Source organism: Cryptomeria japonica, chromosome 7 (assembly GCF_030272615.1).
Source record: "Cryptomeria japonica chromosome 7, Sugi_1.0, whole genome shotgun sequence".
Taxonomy (NCBI): Eukaryota; Viridiplantae; Streptophyta; class Pinopsida; order Cupressales; family Cupressaceae; genus Cryptomeria; species Cryptomeria japonica.
Genome location: NC_081411.1, coordinates 745150048 through 745165363, shown reverse-complemented (window position 1 = coordinate 745165363; position 15316 = coordinate 745150048).

Here is a 15316-nt window from a genome sequence, read left to right as displayed (position 1 = left end):
TCAAGTGTTCTCCACCATTTGCAGGGACTTCATACATTCCTGAGGTAGATAGGATCAATCCCCTTCATGCAAGATCTTTCATGCGCACAGGTTTGATGTGGCAACATGATCTGATCTCCATTACATTGCTAACTCATCACACTATCATCGGTTGAATAACATAGGCTTGAAACACTTCAACTGGAAACCCTAAAGTTGAGACTACCAACTAATAGTCGTACCATATTAAACCTTGATAGAAAACATTCCATATACCAATTCATCTTTCACTATATCAGTTCTCAACATCATACTAGTTCATCTTTCACTATACCAGTTCTCAACATCATACCAGTTCACTTTGCCAGTTGCTTGAATTCAATATACCGGTTCACTCTTTAGCATATTGACATCAATGACAACACAATATCATCATGTCAACATACTTTGCACATATGCCAACACACCATAACACAAGATATTTTGGTGAGGAAGCCTAGTGTTTGAAAAACCTTAGTGGGATTTGTGACCTACAATATTTACTCACTGGCCAATATGAATAAATATTAATTACAATAGGGGCCTGCATATGCAGGAAGGCCAACAGGCTAGAGCGTACTGCTCAATGAAAGAGTCTCACTAACTACAATATGGATAATTAAATCCAAGATAATGTACTGCTCAAAATAGCATCTCCAATGCTTGGTTCAATATTGGTTTAAGCTTAGTCAAATAACTTAACCAAAACCTTTTGCTCTCTTGCATTCACTAGATCACCTTCTTACATATTCTCATACATACGAATAATAATCATCATTATGATTATATAAAATGATGTATAAGATCTCATACATATAGAGTCTTTACAATGCACCATGTTAGCTTACCAAAATTAACTACATTACAATACAATTCACATAAACAAAATTTGTCTCATGTCAGCCTGAGTGCCGGTATACTTCATTTCCGATGTAATCTGGATGCCGGTGAATGTGCCTGCCAGTGCCGATAAATGATGTCGAAGTTGTCGGTGAATGTGTAGAAACCTATTACCAGTTGGTTGTCTTCATTGACAACATCAACCATTCTCATTTGAGTGTAGAATGCCAACAATGACCCCCTAGGACACATATGACCCATTTTAACATCCTAGTATAGGACATGACCTCTTAGGACTTCATATGACCCCTTAGGACCAAATGATGTCCTTGTTGGCAATCGACACTCTATTTGATTGATTTCATTTTATTGTCATTGATGACAATAGTTGGCAACTGACACTCATTGGATTTATATGTTGTCATTGATGGCAACAATTTTCTGTAGAAGGCATATACTAGTAGATACTAGCAAATATCGACATTGGAGTAATCAGGGTCATAACTGACACTGACACCGGTACAGGCATAGGTACCAACATCCAACATTTTAGTGAAGTCGACATCAGTATGGGATCTGAAAGGTTTTTATTTGTAAAATCATGTTGTAATTATTGTATAAAGCCAACATTGAATATATTTTGTAACTTGTTGTAAGTCAACATAAGGCATACTATTTGTAAAGGGTATATTTGTCAGTCTATTAGGTCATTTTGATATAGGACAATGAATAGAATTATGTGAAGAAGAAAATAATGTGAAGGATATGTGTGTAGATCATTTGAATGTGAAAGTAATATCATGCAATGATCAGTAGATGGTTTGTAAAGCATTCTTAGAGAAAAGGGGTTATCGATAAAATGGTATAAGGTTTATGAACTAGTACAGAACATTGTTGGCATTTTGAGTTTGTTGGTATTTTGCATAGAGATTTCATTAATGATATGTTGTCATTGATGTCAATTGAATTGGTAATGGTATTTATGTTATTGCTGATATTGTTATTTTTTATATTGGCTAGTAACTAGTAAGAAGAGATTTGTGGAAGATGTTGTAAACCGGTATGTAAAGTTTGTGAGTTGAACCGATGAACTGGTGTAAAGGGTTAAACCTTTCTATGTAATGTAACTGGTTGAACCGATGAACTGGTGTAAAGGGTTAAACCTTTCTATGTAATGTAACCGGTAAACCATATCAGGTGTTAAACCCTAACCGATCAAGTTTGTTGGTTTATTATCTGATAAGTGGTAATGATGGACACACATGTGATCATTGTATGAGGATAAGTTCAAATTTTTTTTGTGCGTTTGTTTTTTGTCTAGGGAAAGAGCAAAGTGGATTGCATCTAATGCACAATGCATGATGAGTTACAAAGTCCGATGAAGCGGTGATCATGGAGCGGTTGGAATTTTCTTGAAGAATGTGAAGAGATTGTTATGATTTCTAATGGTCAAGATTGTACTGACTTGTTTGTAATCTTGATAATGAGAATTAGGCTTTTGTTGTGTTACTGACCTAATTGTTTGTGTATTTAAGGTCGATGAAGTTGTTTGTAAAAGTGTTGGCAAAGTAGGCAAGTTTGGGAGAAACTTCTGAGTGTGCAGTTGCCTAACCGGTGGATGGATCTGTACTTTGAGTAAAGGCAAATTGAAGGTTATAGAAGGATCTGATCAAGTAAATGTAGTGCTATTCAGACAGATCGACAAAACTATTGTTTTCTAACAATTATAGCAAAAGTGAAATCCCTTAATCGGGTAAGCTCTAACAAGCTTGGTTACTCGTTAAATCCTCTAACAAGGTGGTCCATTAGCTTGGATTCTTAAATCCTCCAACGAGGTTACTCCTAATAGTGTATTGTTCTTTTCATCAAGGCATATTTGTAATTCCCTTAACTGGGTGATTCCTAACCGAAATTAGTTCTTAACAGGACTTATTGAAAATCTTTAATAGGCTTGGCTCCTAACATGGTGAACTTCAAAAGAGTTCAGATAGCTATCCTTATGAGTCTCATCTCACCATGGTTTTTACCTATTTGGGTTTTCCATGTATAAACATTTGTGTCAAGTGGTTAATTCTTTTGTGGATGTGATCTTATTTATTGATTTGGTTAACTTCTGATAAGGCATGTTAAGCAGAAAGCATTGAGAGATGAATATGTTGAGTTATGATTAAGCATTGTTGATGTTTACAAGATTGAAGTTGTTTACTATTGTCATAACAGTTAAACCAGTGAATGTCAAGTATTCTTATGAATATTGATCTTGACTAAGATATGTTTAATTTGTGTGATTGAGTTTGAGTTTGGGAACTTTGTATCGGTTTTGCAATATACTGATTCACACCCCCCCTCTCAGTATTCTACCGTATACTTGTTCTTTCATCATACCATAAATTGGTATCAGAGTATCTCAGATCCTCTTAATCTAAAAGCCTAACAACTTGAGGAAAAGATCTTGTAGATCATGATGAAGAAAGAAGGTCCGAAGTTCAACAAGGATAACTATAGATTATGGAGTGTCATAATGAATATTTACATTAAGAGTCTTGGTAGTTAGTATTGGGATCATGTAGAAACTAAGTATATCACACCTACTAGAATCCTAACTGATGATCAGAAGAAAGAAAAATAAGAAAATCACTAAGAATTAGAGGCCATTATCAATTCCCTGTCTAATGCTAAATATGTAGACATTCATGGTCTTGAAACTGCATATGAAGTATGGAAGAAACTAGAAGATATGTATAGCGGTGATGAACATGTTAAGATTGACAAAGAGGAGACTTTAAGAGGAAAATTTGATGACATGACAATGTCTGACAGTGAGAATATACAACAGTACGGTCAAAGGATTAAAGAGATAGTTGGTGAGATAAAGAGTGTGGGAGGGAAAGTGGAATATGTCACAGTAATCAGTAAGGTAATGAGAACCCTGCTACCGGTCTATGCTATCCAAGTTGCAACTATTCAAGAGCTGAAATCCATTAACAAGACAAAGGTAACTCTTGACTCTATTATTGGCAAACTTACCACTTTTGAACTAAATGGCTATGATGGTAGTGTATAGAAATTAGAATTTGCATTCACATCTTCTATCTCTAACCCATCTGTGAGAAGAAGTAGAGATATCGGCCATAGCTATGAATTTATATCTGTAGACACCCAAAAATGGTCAACGCTTGCGAAGTCATACTTTAACAATTGCGCATTGCCTCATTTTAGGTTTTTGCATCGCATTAACATTTCTCCTATGATACGCACTTGGTCTTTATCATTTGTGAACATCGAGTCATTCTTCTACAATCTTCAATCACCTCGTCCTCAAATTTGGTCTTGTCGACAACATTATCCAGTCATGATTTTGATCGATTTTACTCTGTCGCATCAATGTGCGTATTCATTTGTCATCATTTTGGACATCGTCAATCCTAATTAGGGTTTAGTCCTCTTATCAATCTTGTCGATTTATCATCAATCCTTTAATCTTGTCGTTTTACGATCGATTTGTCATCGATCGTTGTCATGTTCGATCTTGTCATCTTGCAATTCATTTTGTTGTCGATTCTTGTCCTCTTGTCAATTTTGTCATTTTGCGACCGATTTGTCATCGATCGTTGTCTGTCTCAATTATGTCAATTTGGATCAATTTGTCATTGTTCCTCGTTAATTGGCGCATTTTCTCAATCATTTTGTCGCATTGGTCATTTATCAAAATCAAATCATGACATTAATTATCTTTAATCAAGACCTAATTGTCATTTTCGCATTTCTAATTCGTCTTCTAGGGTTTTATGATTTAGTCATTTAACCTAATTCACCATTTCTTCCTCTAGGATTACTAAATTACTTGTTAATCCTAAGTCTTCTTATTACAATTAAATCTTTATTTAATTGGCTAATTATTCCTCTTTGTGAATTGATTAATAAATGAAAAAAAATTATTAATTAATTCACTAATTCACTAAATCCTATTTTTCATCAATTTCTAATTCCAATTTCCTAATTGGTCATCAATTTCAATTTCCTAATTTTCAAATTTCTAATTCTTTTTCCCTCCTATTTCATCTCCTAATTCTATGGGAGTGGCATTTCAATTTGTCATGAAATTGTCATAATTGATTAATGAATCAATTTTGACATGAAATGTGTCATAATCAATCAATCAAAATTGTGCATGGAAAGTGCATAATTTGCATAATTTGTCATAATTAACACATTGATTTGCAATTTCCATTTGAATTGCATCATGCCAATCTTGTCACTTCTCCAATTTCTCTATAAATTGGATAATTTTTCTTCAATCAGCCCCTTCAATTACTTCTTGAAATCCGAATTGCTGTCAAACTATCAAATTTTAGTTCTAGTACTCTTGAGCTTTTTGCTTTCAATTGTGAGAGCACTTGTAGGTGAGATCCACAAAACTATTGAAGAGGAAAGAACAACAATGGAGCCGCATGGAAGGAGTATTCAATCTTGAATCTGGTTTGCATAATGTTTTCTTTTGAATGCTTCATTTGCATACCTCTATTGAATGTGCATTGTGATTAGGTTCATTGCAATGAGTATTTCTTTGATTGAGCTATCATGTTTAACATTTTGATTGATCTACTTGTCTTGTGATGAATCCTAATTTCTACGCTACATTAAATGGTGAACCCGACGTGAAAACTAACCTTCTAACCATCTTACTGTGTTTTGGAGTGCTTCTAAGCTGATTTGCAGTTCAAAACTCAAAAACAGGGTCGTGCAGTGCATTCTGGACACATCCTGCGCCTGTGTGAAGCATCTTGCGCCTGTGTTGAAGAGTCTTGCGCCTATGTCAAGACATTCTGTGCTTGTGTCAGACATCTTGCGCCTGTGTCATGACTTCTGCGCCTGTGTAAAGTCCAGAACAGAGGTGAAAAATGTAGTTTTTACTTGAAAAATTTTCTATGTTTTAGTAAATTGCAATTTTGAGGGTCTTCGGTGCATTTGTGGACAAATGTTGTGTCCATGAAGAGACATCTTCGATGTTTCCAAAATTTGGTTCTAGATTATTTGAATACCTTTCTAACGCATTAAACGGTTTGTAATTCGGAGCTAGGATGAGAAAGTTATGCCTTCTCAAAGTGGACTGAAATTTTGATAGTTTTCATAAATCAAATCATCTATGCTTTGGATTTTGGTACTGATTATTTGTGCAGGATCTTGGCGTACGCATGACAAAGACTAAAAATCAAATTACTAACGTGTGTTATGCAGATTCGATGGTCAAAGACTACAAATCAAACTTCTGACATGTGTTTTGCAGGTTGCCTTGGAGAAACAACCAAATTGTGTGTTTGAGTTTTTCTAATTAGGCACTTAGTGATTTTTAAATAGGAGGAAATGAACCCTTGTTTGCTTTGTTTGTTAAGTATGACATTGGAGTAGGAGAGTATGCTCTCATCCTTCATAGGGTGATCAGAAATCTAGATCTTCGATACCATGCTTGTCTTGTTGATTGTTTGTCTCCATTAGAGGGCCTGCCTTCCCGACCACTTTGCTTTAGCAAGCGAGTGATAATCGTGAGAAGGGGACGACCCAAAGTGAGTACGGCTAGAATTCCTTGGCATTCTAACTCACTATAAAAAAATACCTGATGAGCGAAAGCTTTGAAGGAAGTGTTACGTGGGAATTGCAGTTACTTGGGAAGTGATGCCCCTTGAAACTCTTTCTCATATCAACATCTAAGTAGGGCCTCTTGGTCTAAATCATTCTTGCGCGACTACATTTGTTTGGTATCTTGATGGGCTTAATGTCTCAATCATGCTTGCATGACATCAAGGAGTAATAATAATTTTTCATCTCCTATTTCTTTGATTGAGCTATCATGTTTAACGTTTTGATTGATCTACTTGTCTTGTGATGAATCCTAATTTCTACGCTACAATATCCAACAGAGATGTTGAAGATGAAGATAACTTAGTGGAACTTGAAGCATTATTGGAAAAACAACTTCCTAGAGGCATTGGTAAATATAGAGGCAAGCTACCTTTAAAATGTTTTGCATGCAACAAGATTGGTCATATAGCAGAAAATTGCCCTAATAGTGAAAATAAATACAAGAGAGACAAATTTAAGAAGTACAAGGGTAAAGGCAAGAGAGATTGTCTTGTAGCTATTGACAGTGATATTACTGATGAAGAATCTGATGATGATGCTAGTGAAGATATTGTGTTTGTAGCTATTAAGGAAGAAATATCAGATCAGAAGGCACTAGTATCGAGGATGAATAAATCTCATGATTCAATCATTGATAGTGGTTGTTCACATCACATGACCAGTGATCGGAGAAAATTTCTTTCCCTAAAGGAATTTGATGGTGGTGTTGTCAGATTTGTCAATGACTCACCTTGTATGGTTAAAGGTAAGGGAGTTATTTCTCTTAATGGGAAGAGCAGTGTTGATGATGTCTATTGGGTTGAAGGCCTAAAGCACAACATTTTAAGTGTGGCACAACTTAATGACAGAGGATACCCACTAGAGTTTAGAAATGGAATGTGCAAAATCTTTGACAATAAAGGTGAATTGATTGCAACTAGGAAACAAACTAGAGGTAATCTATTTTATCTCAATCCTAAAGTTAGCAACTATTTGATTACAAAAATAGATGATAGTTGGCTTTAGCATAGGATATTTTGTCATATAAATTTTCACAATATTGTTAAAGTAAGAAAGTCTAAGACAATAAGAGGTTTTCCTCAGCTAGACAAACCGATCAATGCTCTTTGTAAAGAATCTCAGCTAGGAAAGATGACTTCTTCAACTTTCAAGAGAAAGTCCTTCTCAGTAGAGCACTTGTTAGATCTCGTTCATACAGATCTATGTCAACCAATAAGAACAAGAAGCATTCAAGGTGATAGATACTTCATGATCTTCATTGATGATTGTTCAAGGATGATGTGGGTCACATTCTTGAAGGATAAGAATGAAGCTTTTCGTAAATTCAAGGCATTCAGAGCCTTAGATGAGAAAGAGAGTGGCAAAAAAGATAAAATGTCTAAGAACATATCAAGGCAGTGAATTCACTTCTATGGAGTTCATTAAATATTGTGATGATAATGGTATCAAGCGGCAACTTTTTGCACCAAGGACACCACAGTAGAATGGTATAGAAGAGAGAAACAACCGATCAGTGGTTGAAGCTTCTAGGACTATGTTGATACAAGGAGGTGTAGCAATTTCTTTTTGGAAAGAAGCTATAAGTACAACTGTCTACACAATGAACCGAGTTATGGTAAAAAGAGGTAAGGACAAGACCCCATATGAGTACTGGTATGGGAGATCACCTGATGTTAGCTATTTTAAGATATTTGGAAGCAAATGTTTTATTAAAAGTGGTGATTACATAAGAAAGTTTAAAGCTAAGAGTGATGAAGGCATATTTATTGGCTATTCCACCAAGAGTAAGGCCTATAAATGCTTCAACAACCGGACACAGAGAATTGTTGAGAGTGTTGATGTTCGTGTAGATGAATGTCCTGAAGCTTTAGAAGGAACAAGTTTCAAGATGAAGGATGAATATCCTTGCATTTTTCTTTTGGAACTTGAAACTGTTAAATCAGAAACCGATAAAGCAAATCCTGATGTACTTGTTAAACAGGAACAAATAAATTCAAAGGAAGATGATAATGAAGAAGATGAACTTGAAGAGAATGATCATGTTATTCCTAGGTATGTGAGACTAAATCATGGTCCTGAACAGATAATTAGGGATAAGGATGTCGGTGTACTAACTAGAAGGAGAATAAGAGAGAACTCTTGCATGATCTCCACCTTTGAACCTAGAAGTGCTAAGGAGGCATTTGGTGATGATCATTGGGTGAAAGCTATGGAGGAGGAGTTGGATCAAAATGAGAAGAACAACACTTGGACCCTAGTATCCCGACCGGTAAACAAGAATGTTATAGGTACTAAATGGGTGTTCAGAAACAAATTAAATTAAGATGGTGTTGTAGTTTGCAATAAGGCAAGATTAGTATGCAAAGGTTATGCAAAAGAAGAAGGAGAGGATTATGGAGAAAATTTTGTACCAGTAGCAAGGTTGGAAGGTGTGAGGACATTACTTGCATTTGTAGCTCATAAGAAGTTCAAGGTATACCAGATTGATGTTAAGTCTACATTTTTGAATGGGATATTGGAAGAAGAAGTTTATATTGAGTAGCCTAATGGCTTTGCATTGACGGATAACAAATACATGGTATGAAAATTGCATAAATCTTTGTATGGATTAAAGCAGGAACCCAAAGCATGGTATGAACAGCTTCATACTCATTTGATGAAGATAGGCTTCGCTAGAACCAGTGATGACAACAACATTTATCTAAAGTCTGAAGGAGATGAAATACTGGTTAGTGAAGTATTTGTTGATGACACTATATTTGGAGGTAATGATGACATGAGCAATAGTTTGGCAGATGAAATGAAGAATGAGTTTGAGATATCATTAGTATAGGAAATAAAAAATTTCATAGGCTTGCAGATACAGCAAATGAACAATGGTATTTTCATTACTGAATCAAAGTATGTGAAAGAGGTTTTGAAGACTTTTGGTATGAGTGACTCCAAACCAGTTGGAACCCCAAGGGTTACAGGTTGTAACTTGTCCAACGAAGATGCATCTAAGTCTATAGATGAAAAGGAATACAGGTCAATGATTGGCAAATTACACTATGTTGTTCATAATTGATCGGATATTGCCCATGCAGTTGGTATAGTTGGTAGATTTCAGAAGAATCCAAAGGAAGCACATCTGATGGAAACCAAGAGAATTTTTAAATATCTAAAAGGTACTGTTGACTATGGGTTATGGTATCTATATTGTGGAAATTTTGGTTTGAAAGCATACATAGATGTTGATTGGGTAGGAAATATTGATGACCGAAAGAGTACTACCGGTGGAGAATTCTTTCTAAGAAGAAAGCTAGTTTCATGGAGTAGTAAAAAGAAGAGTTGCACTTCACAATCTACTGCTGAAGCTAAGTATGTAGCAACTTATATGAATTGCACACAAGCTATGTGGATGAGGCACATTTTGGAAGGTTTGAAGATCGAAATCTCAGAACCAATAAAGATTTTGTGTGATAATACAAGTGCAATAAACATTTCTAAAAATCCTATTTTGCATGCAAGGACAAAGCACATTGAATTGAAATATCACTTCTTGAGGGAAAAAGTTCAAAGTAAAGATATTATCTTGGAGCATGTTTCTACCAAGGAGCAACTTGCAGATATCTTTACCAAACCTCTACCTAAGACCACTTTCGATTATCTTAGAAGTCAATTGGAGGTTGTCCCTCTTCATCAAGTTAGTTGAGAATGATGTTGATTGCATCAGTCCCTGAATTTATTGTAGAATCTTACATGGATTGATGGAGGAGTGGATGTTTTCCATAGGGGGAGCATCTAGTTGCAGATTGATGTTGATGCACAGTGAGGGTAGAATTACATGTTTTACTTTCACTTTGGCATTGTTGTCAAAGGGGGAGAAGAGTTATGTGATTGAGGAGAAGAATTATGTGTCTGATTAGGTGAACCAGTGGCAGGCTGAAGACATACAGAGCAAGGTGAATACTTGGTAATGTAAACCAGGATTCCTATTCACCAATCTCAGCAACAATCAAAGGCATTGATATTTGTATTTCCATCAATGCCAAAGGGGGATATTGTTGGTATTTTGTGTTTGTTGGCATTTTGCATAGAGATTGCATTAATGATATGTTGTCATTGATGTCAATTGAACTGGTAATGGTATTTATGTTATTATTGATATTGTTGTTTTTGATATTGGAAAGTAACCGATAAGAAGAGCTTTGTGGAAGATGTTGTAAACCAGTATGTAAAGTTTGTGAGTTGAACCGGTGAACCGGTGTAAAGGGTTAAACCTTTCTATGTAATGTAACCGATAAACCCTATCAGCTATTAAACCCTAACTGGTCAAGTTTGTTGGTTTGTTATCCGATAAGCAGTAATGATGAAGACATGTGTGATCATTGTATGAGGATAAGTTCAAATTGTTTTGGTACATTTTTTTTTTGTCGAGGGAAAGAGAAAAGTAGATTGCATCTAATGCACAATGCATGATAAGTTACAAAGTCCAATGAAGAGATGATCATGGAGTGGTTGGAATTTTCTTGAAGAATGTGAAGACATTTTTATGATTTCTAATGGTCAAGATTGTACCGACTTATTTGTAATCTCAATTATGAGAATTAGGTTTTTGTTGTGCTACCAATCTAACAGTTTGTGTATTTAAGGTTGATGAAATTGTTTGTAAAAGTGTTGGAAAAGTAGGCAAGTTTGGGAGAAACTTGTGAGTGTGTAGTTGCCCAACTGGTGGATGGATCTGTACTTTGAGTAAAGACAGATTGATGTTTATAGAAGGATCTGATCATGGAAATGTGGTGCTATTCAAACAGATCAACAAAACTATTGTTTTCTAACAATTATAGCAGAAGTGAAATCCCTTAACCGGGTAAGCTCTAACAAGCTTGGTTACTCATTAAATCTCTAACAAGGTGGTCCATTAGCTTGGATTCTTAAATCATCCATCGAGGTTACTCCTAACAGGGTATTATGTTTATCATCAAGGCATATTTGTAAATCCCTTAACCGGGTGATTCCTAACTGGAATTAGTTCTTAATGGGAGTTATTGTAAAGCTTTAACATGCTTGGCTCCTAACAAGGTGAACTTAAGAAGAGTTCAGATAGATATCCTTGTGAGTCTCATCTCACCATGGTTTTTACCTATTTGGGTTTTCCACATATAAACATTTGTGTGAAGTGGTGAATGCTTTTGTGGATGTGATCTTATTTGTTGATTTGGTTAACTTCTGATAAGGCATGTTAAGCAAAAAGCATTGGGAGATGAATATGTTGAGTTATGATTAAGCATTGTTGATTTTTACAAGATTGAAGTTGTTTATTGCTGTCATAACAGTTAAACCAGTGAATGTCAAGTATTCTTATGAATATTGATCTTGACTAAGATATGTTTACTTTGTTTGACTAAGTTTGAGTTTCGGAACTTTGTATCAGTTTTTCAATATATTAATTCACCCCCCCCCCCCCCCCGCCTTCTCAGTATTCTATCGGATACTTATTCTTTCATCATATCATCATAGAGCTATAACCGAAACTCTTTTTGGCATAGCAAATGAATTTTGTGAGTTCATCATTAATTTTTTCTCACTAGAAGCTTGTAGTCAGTGAGACGTTTGTGTTGTGCAATGTGCTCTAGGCAGTGTGCCTTCCCGCATGTGAATGCCCCCATACTATGTAATATCTTTCATGTGGCCAATGAATTGATATTATGGGTCACAAATCCCATTGTGGTTTTTCCTCTTTGAGGTTTTCCATGTATAAAATTCAGTGTGTTATGGTGTTCATTCATGTGGCTAGTTTATTTACTTCATGTTACATGTTTCTTCATTTACAAGTTATATATATATATATGTTATAATAAGTTAAAATATTGTTTTATCGGTAGAACACTGATTCACCGTCCCTCTCAATTTTCCTAGATTCCTTCAATTCCAATAATTGGTATCAGGGCTTGGTGCCTCAGAGGAAGTTTAACATCTTGAGGAAGATCCTAAAACTAGATTCATTAAACATGGCTATGGAGAAACAACTTGTGATGGCACTTGAGGATTATGATGCTGAAAGGTTGAAGAACTTGAAGCTGCAAGATGAATTGAATTCTGCAAATAAATTCATTCTTTTTCTACAAGAAAGGTTATAATCAGGTCAAGCTAGGAGGAAGGAACTTTTGCAAAACTAGGATGATGAAGAGAAAAATGCACTTAAAGAGCAATGTCTAAAGATGAGTCAAGCCAACATGCTTGTGAAGAATGAAATGCAAGACTTGACTATGAGGATTTCAAAAGAAGTTGAGCACAAAAAGAAGAAGGAAGAAAATCTTGTTATGTCTCTGAAGAAGAAATCTGAGGAATGTGGTAGATTGGCTCATGACAATGATATGTTGAGAACTGATTTGGTATATTCCCATAATAATGAAAAAGAGCTTGAAAGAAAAATAGTGGTTCTAAGAAATGATCTAACTACTACAAGTGAGTATAAAGAAAAAATCAAGATTAGTACTACACAGTTGGATGATTTATTGAAAAGACAAAGACAGAGTGATGATTCTAGAGGACTTGGATTTGAATTAGGTGACAACTTCGGCACTGCAAATGAAGATCAGACAACCGGTATGCAGAGGAAACCAATAAGGAAATCTAATTCTTACAAATTCAATGGTAGATGCTTTTTTTCTAATAAATTTGGCGATATGGATAAACAATGTAGAAATAGAGCAAATCAAAACTACAATTCAGTTCCCCATCAATGCACAAATTGCAAGAAATATGGTCATAAGTTAAAAGATTGCAGAATGAATGTTAAGTGTCATGCATTTGGAAAGTTTGGACATTTAGCTAATCAATCTAGGTCAATGAATAACACCGGATATGGCAAAGCAATTCAAAAGAACAATGTTACATGTTATGCACGCAACAAATTAGGTCATATTACTAAGTACTACAGAAGGAAGACTAAACTAGTTAGCAATGATAAAGCAAATGAGAAAGGAAAGAAGAAGGTAGGTGAAATACAACAAGATCACAACAAGAGATGGGTTAGAAAGTCTAAAGAGCCAAGTGGAGATGCAACTACACTGGGTAACTGCACCAATAACTCCACCTGTAGAACAAAGCATTCCTGCACCAGTAGGAAATTCAACCAATAACTAAGGAAGATACCTTATGGGTTGGCAAATTCATTGCAAATCTTTCATATTCCCCAGAAGAGATCTAAAAAGAGATCTGAAGAGTTGTATTGATCATTGATGGAGGTTTATCTAGCATAAAATTGTGAAACTGACATTCGGTAGGGAACACCACTAAGCATTTATGATAATGAAGGATTAGGGTTTACTCACCGATAAAAGGAGAAAATAGACTCATTTTCACTCTCCCAACAATCGATAAAAAACTGACTGAAGCAAAGGTGGATCACAGGCAATCAAAAGCAAGCAAAGGCATTCTAAAATATTTCCAATAGTTATCTGAGAAGTGATCAAGATCTTTCTGTATGCGGGAAAAGTGGTGTGATGAAATGAAAATTATGATTTCAGGACTCGTCCACACACCAATGGGACTGTTGGCGCAGGTTATGGATCTGCATCGAATAGCTCAACTTCCCAAGGGATTTTCCATTGTTCTCTATCTCACAATACCCCTTAAGCCAATGCCTTTGCTCTCAGATCACTAAGCAAAGGCATGTTTGATCAATCTAACATGAATGCAATCCTAATGTGCATGATATTAACAAAAGATGAACTAAACTAGTATGCATATGATGATAAGATGAAAGGATTAGTAACAAAACTATCCTAGCATGCTATACTAGTTTGAGATGATTATTATGTGATAATACAAATGCCTATTTTAAGATGCTATGAAGATTATCAAAGAGAGGCTAGATGCTTAGTAAAATGTCTATAAGTTTGATGCTAAAGACTTTGATGATAAATGGAGAAAAGAGAGCTCTATTTATAGAAAAAATAGGGCAATGAAGGGTCCAGATTGGATGATCATATCAAGGGCCAGGATTGAAAGTTACCAATCCATGTTTACAATTCTCACCAATGAAATGGTGACAATTGTCAACATAAGACTGCTTGAGAGGAGATGCAAGAAACATTAAATGCCTAAGAAGACCTCATGGTTACCTTAGAAGGCAAGGGTTAAGGTTAGGTTAAAATTACGCATTGGATAAAGCTTTTACCAAAAGGATAAACTCTTGTGCAAGGGCTAAAGAAATAACCATGGTCAAAGAAATGATTGCTTGATGAGACCCTAGGGTTAGATGAGGATTGAGTTAGGCAAAAAGTCTCCAACCATGTAAAAAGGTTGAGTTAACCATTAATGGTTATGTAAGAGACTTAAATGGTTAAGTTGTTGAGGACATAAAGCCTTTAATGGTTATTGAAGACTTTAAGGGTTTGAGAAGTGACTTCCCTTTGTTTAGGGATGTGACAATATTTAGTAGATGGGTTAGGCTAAATTGGAAGGGATTAGAAGAATCTAGAAGGGGTTTAGAGAGGCAAGTGGGAGATGTAGGAAAATGCAAGTGGATGGGAGGGTAATTTAAATTAAAACAAATTGCTTTATTTCAACAAAATAGATGCAAGAGGAGGATTTAAATAAATTAGGTTTATTTATTTTGAAGTGAACAATTTAATTAAATGTAAATTTAATTAAAAAGAGTAGAAGGGGGTTTTAATTAAATAAAGTGATTTATTCAATTAAATGATATGAAGGACCTAGATGAATTTAATTAAATAAACAGAATAACTTATTTAATCAAATAGATGAATGCACAAATGATTTAATTAAATTAGATTTAATTAAATAGAGGAATGAGAATAAAATGAAC